The sequence below is a fragment of the Pseudonaja textilis genome, chromosome 8, assembly GCF_049901715.1.
Source record: "Pseudonaja textilis isolate UNSWEBS1 chromosome 8, rPseTex1.2, whole genome shotgun sequence".
Taxonomy (NCBI): domain Eukaryota; kingdom Metazoa; phylum Chordata; class Lepidosauria; order Squamata; family Elapidae; genus Pseudonaja; species Pseudonaja textilis.
Genome location: NC_141997.1, coordinates 27,765,457 through 27,777,819, shown reverse-complemented (window position 1 = coordinate 27,777,819; position 12,363 = coordinate 27,765,457). Strand labels below are relative to the sequence as shown.

The 12,363-nt window shown below is 35.3% G+C and overlaps 1 long non-coding RNA gene across 4 annotated transcripts in view; it reads right to left on the bottom strand.

Moving 5' to 3' along the window:
• The window catches only part of LOC148125158 (uncharacterized), a 184,591-nt gene that overhangs the window by 90,942 nt on the left and 81,286 nt on the right, over positions 1-12,363 (bottom strand). For 3 of the 4 annotated variants that reach the window (XR_015744504.1, XR_015744502.1, XR_015744503.1), the window contains one exon: positions 11,083-11,178. The exons of the other annotated variant lie outside the window; for it this stretch is intronic. This is a non-coding gene — a long non-coding RNA (uncharacterized LOC148125158). The remainder of the gene's footprint in view (positions 1-11,082; positions 11,179-12,363) is intronic. 4 annotated transcript variants of the gene reach the window in all.

Here is a 12,363-nt window from a genome sequence, read left to right as displayed (position 1 = left end):
AACTGGCAAGAAAGGTCATAAAATGGGGCATAAGTCACTTAACAAATGTCTTACTCAGCAACAGAAGTCTTGAACTCAATTGTGGTTATACGTCAAGGTAATAACTCTGAAAAAGTTGGAAAGCTTCACCAGTTCTATTTGTTGCCTTAAAGTTGGTATCTAAGAAGAATGTTGGCATCCAGTATGTAAAAACTTCAAATGGGGTGTTGGTATTCAAGAAATTTGACTGACTTGTTTTTTAAACTGAACTTTCAAAATGGTTAGCAGATTGAACCAATCAGGAATAATTTGAAAGTAATTTGGACTTTTTTCACTCTGTAGAATTTCAGATATTTGTACAGCTTTCCTTCCTTGTATGGATAAAGATCAGGGGAAATTGGAGGTTGTGATGAGTTCTCTAATATTGACAAGAGCAGTCAGCTCATGAATTTATAAGAGTTCTGTAAAATGTGACTATCACAATATTTTAGGGGATGTTTTACTATCTCTCTCTTCTGATACAATTTGTTTAGGTTGACTCACTTAGATGGAAAGAGAAAAAGAGACTCATCTTTATTCATTGGGTAAATAGGCCTGAAAAAGTGCTTGCTCTGATGCATGTAAATAATAGTCCTTATATTAGTCTATATTAACACATCAGACTTTGATAATGCTGCATAATCAGTATATAATAAATTGTCCACACCCCCACCAAAAAAAAAAAAAAAAACCCAGGCTTGCCGATAAATCATGCAAAGAAACCTCTCAGCTTAAAAAAGCAAGTGGTCAGAGGATGATGAATTCTCATTTTTTCACAAGCCTATTTTTAAATGATTTTTGAAATTATTGTTGTTAAGTGAGAGTCAGACATTTTCAGCACAATATTTCTATAGTTTTCTCATCCTTGCTGTTTCTGCCTTAACAATAAAGAGGGAGAATGCTTCAAGAATGTAATGGAGGCTACTGTGTTTCCCTGAAAATGCAACTTACCCCAAAGTAAATCCTAGCTTGATTTTTACATGTGCACCCAATATAAGTCCTACCCCCAAAATAAGCCCTAATTAAGACCCCCGCCAACTCCAGGGTGCAAAGTTAAAAATTAAGCTAGGGTGAGGATGGGGTGGTGGTGGAGTTGCCCTACTACTTAGCTTCGGACAGTTGCAGCCAAGCCTCACTTATCCCGACGCTTGCTTTGCTGGGCCATTTCTTCTGCAGCCAGCAAGGTCAGCAAGTCTTTCCTGAGGGTCTCTGAAGCTGATAACAGAGCTTTCCGGCCACAGAAGAAGAAGTTCCTGAAGATCTCTGACAGCGAAAAGGAGGTTGGGGGCAACGCATGCAAGTGAGGTGAGTCAATGAATAACATCCCCTGAAAATAAAACCTGGTGCCTTTTTGGTGGCCAAAAATATAAGACAGGGTCTTATTTTCAGGGAAACATGGTAACTCTTGAAAAGATATGGTTATGGTCTTCTATATGGTTGACCAATCATTCCATTTCACCCCATTCTATCAAAATGTGGGACTGCTTTTGGCATCTTAATAGTTTTTTCATTGTGATGCTTCTCCATTACTCTCTACATTTATCAAATGTGGTCTCTAAACACAAAATTGATTTGAAACAAACAGAATCTCAAACCACAAACTGCAGGCAAATGGTATCTGGTGCTAGATTGGGTTAATTTCAGTAAAGGGAAATAATTTTCAATAAATTAAATTATCCAAGGCTGCAAAAAAAAATATGTCAAAAATTAAAGACCCAGGCTAAAGGAGCTAAACCTGTGTTCTTCACACAATACACAATCATTTTTTTTGAGAGAGTGAGAGACTGGGAATCGGTTTGGAGCATCTGGACCTGGAGCAAAATTTGGATGTCTCTCACTTGACGACTTGGTTGTTCCTCCAGGCTTTGGAGTAGGATGGATGAAAACCACCTCCCCTCCATACATACACCCCCCCATTTGATGTGTTCTTATATTGAGTGACTGGATCATATTTAGTTTTCAGTTGTTTGGTTAGAATTGTGTTTTAATATGATCTTCCCAGAGCTTCTTTGGAGTTGCACAGCCCCTAAATTGAAACAAAGTAACATTTTTTTGAATTTTAGGGTTTTTTAAAGGTTTTATTTTTTAAATCCAACGTTTCCTTTCAGTTATTTCTCTACAGTGTTGTGAAGAAATAGGAGCCTTTCTATTTCCTCTTGGCTTTTTGTCTTAAAAGTAAAAACGGTAGTAAAAATTGAATCATTACCAGGATAGTGTGCCAGGATTCAATGGTATCTTTTCTGTATATGGACTTGTTTTTACAATGATATATATCTACCAATGAACTCTTCAGGTCACTCTTAGTGCAAATTTCACCTGGTACAAGTGAATCATTTCTCCTAAAAAAAACCCTTTTCTTTTTCTTTTCTTCCTCTCTAACAGGATTAAGTCTAGAGAGAGGCGGAAAAGAGATATTGTTCTGACTTTCCTCCACTAGAATCTAGTATCTAGGTTAATAACTTGGCCTGCATTTGGAAAAGAAAATTGAAGTCATTCTTCTATTTGGTTTAGATACTACATAGAAAAGTTATTACAGGCCAAGTAATGAAGACCATCTCATTGTTGGCACAAACAAACCTAGACCTGGGATACTGTATTTCAAAGGCGAAATTTCAGCATGTACAGAAATAGAGGATATAGACATGTTAAATAGTTTTATTAGAGGCCAGGATCACAATAATGACAAAGGTGCATCAAAGATAATCTAACCCTCTTTACCAAACAAGAGAAAATATATTGATGGAATTTTCTCAGGCCCGAGTAAGAAGATAGAATAAAAACCTGGGAGAAATGCAATAGGTGAAGCATATGAAGTATTAAGTAGAGCAGGAGAGGTCTGATTTCTATGACAAATAAAAGCACAGCCAGTAGCTTTAGGAAATGTTTCAGTTCTGCTTCTGAAAATCAGACATTCAGCTTGACTCCAAGGGAAATTTTCCTAAATGATAAATTCAAGCAAATACACATGCTGAATATATAGACATTGCTGGAACGTTTCATTTATTTCTTTTAAAAAAGCCCTATGGGAAGATATATCTTTGGAACAGTAAAAATATATGGATCATTGCCAGAATTAAAATAGATAAGTAACTTTGAGTTTCGGTGTAAGGGCTGCTTCAGGTCATGGAGAATTGTCCACTTGCACAGCAAGTTGGACCTTTCTTTAAACATACACAGCTGGCGTCACTCTTAGATTTCCTTTTCTTATTAAATGAAACTACAAGCATGGGAAATGTCTACTGTTCTTGAATCTACATGCAAATCTCAGAACGTGTGTGGCCCAGCAGCTGTTTATACGGCTCCTGTTTAAAAAACATTGCAGGTCTCTCCATGCAGCACTCTGTTTCTATGCCACAGAGAGTTGCCGGTGAATTTTGGCCTACAGTAGAATTTCAGGGCAAATCTGGAGGTTTGTGTTTGGACAAAACATCTGAAGAATGACAAGGGAAGTAGAAAAAGATTGCTAACATGTCAAACAACAGCTCTTAGGGAAGACTCTGCTTGTCCCAATTGGGAGATACTCAAAGAAAACAATGAATATTTGTTCCTCGTCTAGCTGTGATGTGAGTGGCATGTCTTTTTCACTACTTCCTTTGCCAGATGTTGTGTTGGACAAACAGGGAAGAAATGAGAGATCATATAATATTGCTTGGAAGGCCTTTTTTTCTAGACAATATTCCTAATTCTCCCCTTCCCCTTGACACTTTAGAATCAAGGAATCATATTCACTCTTGGAAGTAATCAAACAATTTAATAAATAATGAATTAAAGAAAATACTATTAAAGAACAGCCCCACCCAAGTGAAAGTGTTGATTTCCCCTGAACAAATTTGTGAACTAGCATTCACAATTCTTTTCCACAAATAGGAATGAGAAATTCCCAAGGCTATTCAACTCCTAAACAAATCTCCTTAGGCAGCAAATAAAATCAAATGGATAGGAATAACAATTGCTCTTGTACTTTGTATGACTTTCATATATGTATGTAGAAATGTATATGTACATGTATGTATATGTACTGTATATGTAAATGTATGTACATTTACATATACTTCTCTCTTTATGTGTTTTTCACGTGTGTGTGTGTGTGTGTGTGTGTGTGTGTGTGTGTAGAAAGACTAAAACCTAGGAGTTTGGTTTCTGGCAGAAGGTGCATATTTCACAATTTAATTCACAGTCCTAGAAATATTTGTACAATCCAACAATTTTATCAATCTTCTTTCCTTCCTTCCTTCCTTCTCCCCCACCCCTGGTGTGGGTGTGTGGGTATGTGTGTGTGTGTGAGAGAGAGAGATATTGGGATGCACATTTGAAAGAGGACCTTACTTAGGATATTTTAATGTTTTATATGCTTGAGTTTTCCCTGACGTCTTCGTGTTTTCTTAGTTTTTCACATTGCCAGGTAAGCTAATAAGGTTCTGGATTGGAAGAGGAATTTCTTGCTTGGATTTGCTGTGCAAATATTTTAACTCATTATAGCACTTGTTTGTATTTCTAGGCTCATATGTATACCAAGGAAGTTATTTCTATTCTCTTGGCATGTTCCGACAAAGGTTCCTGCTTTTTATAAAGGAACTCTTTCCTTTTTTCTATCCCTTTAGCTCACCATAGCAACCTCGGAGTCTGAGAAGGGCAGAGCCCCAACATGGTTGGGTATGACTCTAACATAATGATTCGCCTTAAAAATGGTGTTATTAATACAATAAATAATAAGTGAACCTTTTTCACTTCTGAACTGGCTTCACCAACATGGGAACCCAGTCCCTCCTTGGACTGGCCACCATTTAACAAAATGCCTGATTCTTTGTCATAGCCAAACAGCTACAATGGAATGAATGGTCTACAAATGTCCAAATTTGAAGCCCATGAAGCCCATGTCATTTTTACTCCAACCAGGCAGTGTGAAATTATTTTAATCAAGACCTCTCTGGTCCAAAAGTTTATGTACAGAGAAAGCTGCCTTAAGATAAATGCCTTCAAATGCTGAACTGCTCAAATGTTGAGCTATCAAGCCATTCCTATGAGTACAAGAAAAAAAAAGGAGGCATAAAGCCTTTTTTAAAAAAAGAATAAAGGTGTGTCATGTCAGAACTCTTTTTTGATATCCATTTCAGCATATCAGTGTCTTGAGTGTTGAGTGGGCGAGGTTGCTACCAGGGAGATATACTATACTGAATAGTCAGTACAGAAAATAACAGGAAACTGCAGACCATAAACAAATATTTATTTATACTAACACAGATTATGAGATCTGATATATGCAACTGAACAAAAAGAAAACAAACAAACAAACCATGTTTCACTCCAACAGCAATGCAATGTTGATGTGCAGCAGCCTTAACTCCTTCTAGCCTGCAACTATCTGCTTCAATTGTTATTGTTTGTGGGTCTTTTTTTTCACAAAGCTCCAGCATTGGAGGTCAAAGCTAGAGGGAGCTTTACTCACCATGGCTGATGTTCCAATTGTGACCCTACTTGGTGCAAGAGAATGTAGCTACAGTAACTCATGCCATCATTCCCACACAGTTGGACTGCTACAATTCATTTTATATAGAGGTATCCTTAAAACTTGCCCCAAAAGTGAAGATGGCTCAGAATTCAGCAGACTGTGAACTTTTTAGTTTCCAACAATGCTTGATTGATATTGATTGTATATGCCCAGCATTGTTTGACAGTCGGTTTCTGGGAATAGTTTAAGGCTGATGTTGACCTGTAAGGCCCTATATGGCTTGAACTACTACCCTGGCTCCAAACTACAATTGGCCTGATGTTTCTCAAACTTGGCAACTTTAAGATATGTAAATTTCAACTCCAAGAATTCTCCTCATGAGAGGACAGGGGAACCAGCCAAGTTTGAGAAATATGCACTGATTATTTAGGCAGCCACTGATTGTCATCCAACACTTGTGTGAGATAGGAATAGATTAGAAAGGGTTATTTTCTTGTAGTGGTCTTGATATTCCTGAACAGCCTCTTCACAGAAATCTGACTAGTTTTATACTTAGTGGATTTCAGAAATATGCTGATGATGGAGTCATTCCAGAGAGCATCTCTTAAGCTAAGGACTGAGCCATCTTTCCCTTTATGAGTTCTTGTTCTAGTGTGTGTGTGTGTGTGTGTGTGTGTTGTTATTGACCTTCATTGGGGATTGATGATTGGCAGTATTCATTTTAATCATATTGTGCTGTGGATGTTTTAACTTTTGTTCTACTGTGGACTTGGTAAGTCACTTGAGAACTGTCAGATTTCAGTAGGGTATAAAGGAATGAATGAATCTATTGAATTCTCAGCTTCATGGTGCTAAATAAGGAAAAACCTCAAGTGGCTTCTTTCTGCATATGTTTATAGATAACTTCTCACTCTACTATTTGATTATGACAAGTTCTCCCTGCATTTAAGTGAATATGCATGGAAAGCTCCTTTATGATTATAAGAGAAGTTATAATTACAGCAGATATGTTAAAGAAGAAAAAAAGATTTAGAAGATATCTTGGTAAAAGTATGAGTTTATATTACTTCTCCTTCAAATGCCTCCTCCCTTTAATGTGAATTTCTATAAATTTCAAGCATCTTATAACCATCCTCAATATTATTTTATTTCATTCTATATTTTACTTTATTATTTTAATTTTTGATAGCAACCTAAACTATTCTCAAGCATACTTTATTTTCAAAAAGTTTTTGTGCCTTGCATTTCTCTCAAAGTTTTATTAACTATTGCAGCCCAATTCTTTGTTCAGAAATTTTCCCCTTATAGAAGGCTATTTTGTGGTTGATGACTGCAACATTTTCTCTGATTGCTCATTTTCTTAAAAACCTAATGAGGCATCAACACAGCCTTTCTGTAGAACTATGAAAATTGACAATATTAAATTGCAATAGCAATATTTTATTCATTAAATATTTGTAGAAGAAGGAATGCAGAACTGGAGGCAGAGTTAAAAGGGGTCATCCTAGAATCTCTGCATAGCTAGAAGAGAATTATGTCCAATCCCCTTTGAATTCTATGGAATCTTATCTAACTCCAAGTGGGTGAAAACTTGAGAAGGTTCCAGTGCTTAGGCTGTTTAGCAATAAATCAATTTAATTAGACCTTCACCTCTGGACATGGTCTTTCATGCCTGACAATATTATTATTAAAATAATTTTGCTTTTGCCTTATTTTCCTCTCTGTAATTTCATTCAGTATAGCTATTTGAATTTTTAAAATATTTGGGTTTTACCTATATTATATCCTTGCTTCAAAGTTTATCTTAAATATTCCTAACAGTATTTTTTGTTAGCCCAATGCTGCACAGATATAATCTGTTGTCAATATTACATTTAATTCTACATATTGGCTTTAATATTGGCATAATTCAACAACTTCCAGGAGCCTAAAGTATTTTGCATCCCTTATAGGGCCAATTTAAAAAAGATATGTCCAAATCATAAAATGACATATTTCTTGTGATAAGCAACCCATATATATTTGCCGTAGAAACAAATCCCACTTGAGTTCTTAGATTTCTATCAAGAAAGAATGGACACTTCACATTTGGTGATTTAATGCTTGCTGCTTTTAACTTTTTATTTCAGTTCTATCACTGAAGATTGGAGCAATAGAAATCATGATAAGGACTTTGTGAAGGTGATAAAATGGCAGCAACTGAAATACAACAACCTATCCCAAGAATACCTGAAAACATTTATTTCTTCAGAGACAGTATCAAAATCATGTTGTAAGAGTGAAAACTGGTCATAAAGTTATTTTTTCAGACCCATCATAACTTTGAATGGGGTTGCTAAATAGGGAAGTCATTAATTAAGGTCTACCAGCATATAGAAATGTAGAATTTAGAACTCATTTCTCTCTTTGGAAAGCCTTCTCTCTGGAAATTATAACAAATGTAATCCTCCAAGCACCCATACTATAAGCAACTGTTTTTACTGCTTATTTAACTTTTTGCTTCTCATTCATTCTCATTCTCATAATAAAATGGACAAAAGCCTGCAGGATGTATAATAGTGCCCAATGCAATGTATTAAATTATGGGTTTTTTTGAAACCAACATGTCAACACTTGGTAAGAGAAAATGACATACTATAATGTTTTTGAATGTGACAGAATACATTTCCCCTTACTTTTTTATAATGTTCATATGTAATTCAGAAGGATTAGAGAAAGATGCAAAATACATTGTATTTTGATCTTCACAAACTAATTTTAATCATGTTACAGTGTGTAGTATAGCATAGTTATAGACATTTCAAAATGATTCGTTACAGCTCTTCTCTTTAAAATACTATATGTGATTTCTGGCTGATTCACTTTTAGTTTATTCTTTTCAGTGGAAATTGCTCTGTTTTTCTCATTCCATAGTAACTATAATTGCTATACTCAAATAACGAAGTATATTCTCTCTCCATTTTTCACTCCTTCCTTGGAACTAAACTATTAAAAGAACACAAGCAAGCAATGTTGCTTTCCTGAAAAAGCAAGCTGAAATGAAACATTTAAAGACAGGATGACTTTGGATCTCATTTAATATACAGGGAGATTAATTTGAATACTCTCCATGAGGACAGTTAAGGAATTTTCTAATTACAGATGCTACTCCTAACTCATTTGGGAGGCATTTACTGAAGGTCAAAACTTATCCAAAAAAGCTTCTTGAGACAGCTGGGTCTCTTATACAGTATTTGAATTTCAGGAAATCAGGTTTATGCTAGAAAGGATTTTGATTTTTGTATCTGCTGCAAGGGGGAAGGGAACATGATTTCCTGAATATGAATTACAATAAAACATTAATGGAAGGTGGAGAACAAGAAGTTCAGGATAGGGCAACTAATATCAACAAATAAATTAGGAGAAGAGAGTTCCAGGCTGGGCTTGAAGTGATATTCTCATCAATATAATTTCCTTCTGTCTGTATTAATCTGCCCTTTTATAGCGATGATAGGCAATGTGATGCTTATGAGTCTCTCTAATCTCTTTTTAAGAAGGATATTTAAATTACAAAGATTGATAGACAAGAGAAAGGAACTGGCATTCTGCAAAGCATATTTATTCAGAGTGAGGTCTTAGGATCTACAACTATCTCTCCTGGACAGAAAAAAAAAAGTCCATATGAAGTATACATTTACCTAAATGGGTGTTTCTGGAAGCACCCAGGTCTATTGTGGCAGCCATTTTGTTCCTTAATAGGCAAATTTCCCATTGCAGCCAGTTTGTGAATGCATTCTCTAAATATTCTAAATAGGTTCCTGGCCCCCAAATATTGCCCATTCCAACCTAAAAATGTCATACCTTAGCAGTACTATCTACTTAGCAATAATTCAGAGCCAGTGGTTAAGGCACCAGGGTAGAAACCAAGAGGTTTCCCCTTAGCTATAAAAGCCATCTGGGCAACTGTGGGCCAGGTATTCTCTCTCAGGTGACACCTCTGACATGGTGGTTGTTATGGGGAAAATGGGAGTAAGTAAGAAAGAAAATGGGATGTGTTTTCTGCCTTGAGTTGTTTATAAAACAAAAAACAAAAAAGATGGAATATAAATAAATTTGATTGAATTAAATAGAAACTACTTTCACTATGGATATGGAATTAATATTTTTTTAAAAATAAATTGGGACTTAACATTTTTAAAAAGTAAATAACATAATAGCAATAGTACAAATATAAAAAACAATAATGTTGTTTGTTCCAGCACTTCCTAGATTGACTATGTGACATGCAATATTTTGTGATACTTTGTCATCCCAGAAAGCTCTGGGAAGAAGGTGAAAAATTCCTTCCAAGAAGGTAGTGGATACTGTCAAAAAGTGGACCTTTTTAACACCTTTTTTGTTTCAATTCAATCAATTGAAACAAAAAAAATAAGTATAATGTATGCCTTCCTTGGTTTTTCAGATTTGAGAGAGGATGGACATTAGCTAGTTTTTTATGTTAGTAAAAAAGGATCATGCTTTATTCATTAATAAGCCACTTTTTAGGGAAGGATTATGTATCATTGGACCTCTTCAATAAAGTGAATTGTTGCAGCCTATGCATATGGATGTGTGTGTTACCTAATGTTTCTTTCTTCTCAGGGCAATTCATATTATGTTTTCACCTTTCAATAAATTTATAGCAGTCCCCACTCCTTTCTATATGATGTTTACTTGTTTGGCAAATCTTATAGTCTTAATTTCAAAGTCTCTAATCAAGTGAAAATATCTTCTATTTATTTCTCTAGGATAAGTGCAAGTACAAGAGGAATGCAAAGTTGAACATTAAAGGAGATGTATCTTCTTTGCTGATACAGGATCAGGGAAGTTTAAATAAAAGCTGTGCTTCCATAACTTACTAATGGCTCAATTTATTCTTTTTTCTCAGGGACTTTTCATTTCAGTTTGCAAGTTGCTCTAACCCGTGTTTCTAATTTTGTTATGATTAATTCCCAGTTCTCCATAATTTATAGCTTTTTGCTTTCTGTTCCCAAGGTGACCTCATCTACTGTTTCATTTCAGCCTTGTTTCTCACCAAGCAGGTTAATTTTTCTTTGGCAAAATAGAATACTTACTTGAAAATCTATTGTATTTTGCAAATATAATATATATTAATTATATATAATTGATCTTAAGGGTTTAATCAGTAATTTGCCCTGTTAAGCAGGAAAAAAATGGCAATATTGTCTGATTTAGTCATCTTTGCCAGTAGCTTTTTACATTTTTGGAATCCATTCTCAATTTGTGGAATCATTTGCAGCAATTCTTAAAAGCTTATGAACTCTGCAGGACTTCGCAATTATACCTGCAGCAAAATTGTGAGATGAGTTTAGCATTAATCATTTGATAGAACAAAAAGGAATATCTGATAATCTTCCCACACTATATCTGTTAGTTCAGGATCAGTTAATAAATCTTCTGTCCTTTTATGTCCATTGATGTCAGATCAACAAGGTAGACCAAATCAGGAAATCAACTCCCATAAAGACAGAAATTACATTTATTGAGATTGCCTATAATAAGAGAATCTTTTAAGACTGATTGTGTTGTATCTGTTTCTTTTTTTTATATAGTTCATGAATTAGAGATCTGCTTACCAATGTTATCTCATTCTAGTTTTCAAAGATGTTTCAGCCCCCTTTTCCTAGGCAACAGATTCTGCATATTTTTCTCAACCTGATCTTCTTTATTTCCTGTAATAGACAAGGGTGGGACTTAAAGAACAGTATTTGGATTTTTTTTCTGTTCTGATATTCTGTATATACTGATAAAGGAACACCAACAAGAAAATGCAAAAGCATTTTGATATTCATTACCAACAGTGTTCATAAGATGTTAGAAAGAGAAAGGAAGAAGTACAAATACTTCTTGTGGAAGCACATGTGCTCAGAACCAAGTCCTACTGGTACTTAAATAGTTTTAGTTGGTGTACATAAAGTTGCAGGTTAAAATATCTTTACACTCCATATGAGTCTTTAATATTGAAAATTATAGGTAGTTTATGCACTTCTGCTTGATAGCATTTCCTTAGTGGATCAGATCCCAACAAAATAGCCCACAGTGTAAGCGCTAGATCCCTCCTTTGCATCAAATATAATAAAAAACAAAGAAAAGCAAAATTGTGCCAACCCATTAGGTATCCCATTAGGTATTCCCATTAGAGAAATGAGATTAATTAAGGCTTAAAAATTTAGAGGAAGGATGTTTTCCCACAAAATCATTATCCCTTTTGGCTCCCCAAAATGTTGGGAGGAAATTGGCTCTCATTTTGATATGTGGAGAGAGCAAAATTGGTATGATTTCTACAAAGTTTCTAGTCTACACGTAGCCTGAGATATTCAAATTGTCTATTCTTAATTTATAACTACAAGTTTCAGATCCAGGGTGCAAAAATCTGGATGATAATTGATGCCAGCAAAGAAATAGAGAAAAGTCTTTCATATCATCTAGTTGCTATTCAGTTATTCAGTAGATGTGGTAGCTCTGTTTAAGACAGTAATTCTGGAGGCATGCTCAGAAAATAAAATATGAGCATGCTCAGGAAACAAAACATGAAGCCATATTGTATGTGGTCAAGTTTGGATGTCAGACATTGTGTGAACAGAAAAATGCTTCTATTAGTCACCTAACAGATCTAACAGATCTAACAGATAATCAGAGTTGGAAGGGACCTTATAGGTCATCTAGCCTAACCCCGCCTAAGCGGAAGACCCTACACCATTTCTGACAAAGGGCAGTCCAGTCTCTTCTTGAAAGTCTCAAGTGATGGCACTCCCATAAATTCCAAGGGCAAGCTGTTCCATTGGTTGATTGTTCTCACTGTCAGAAAGTTTCTCCTTATTTCCAGGTTAAATCTCTCCTTGTTCAGTTTCCGTCCA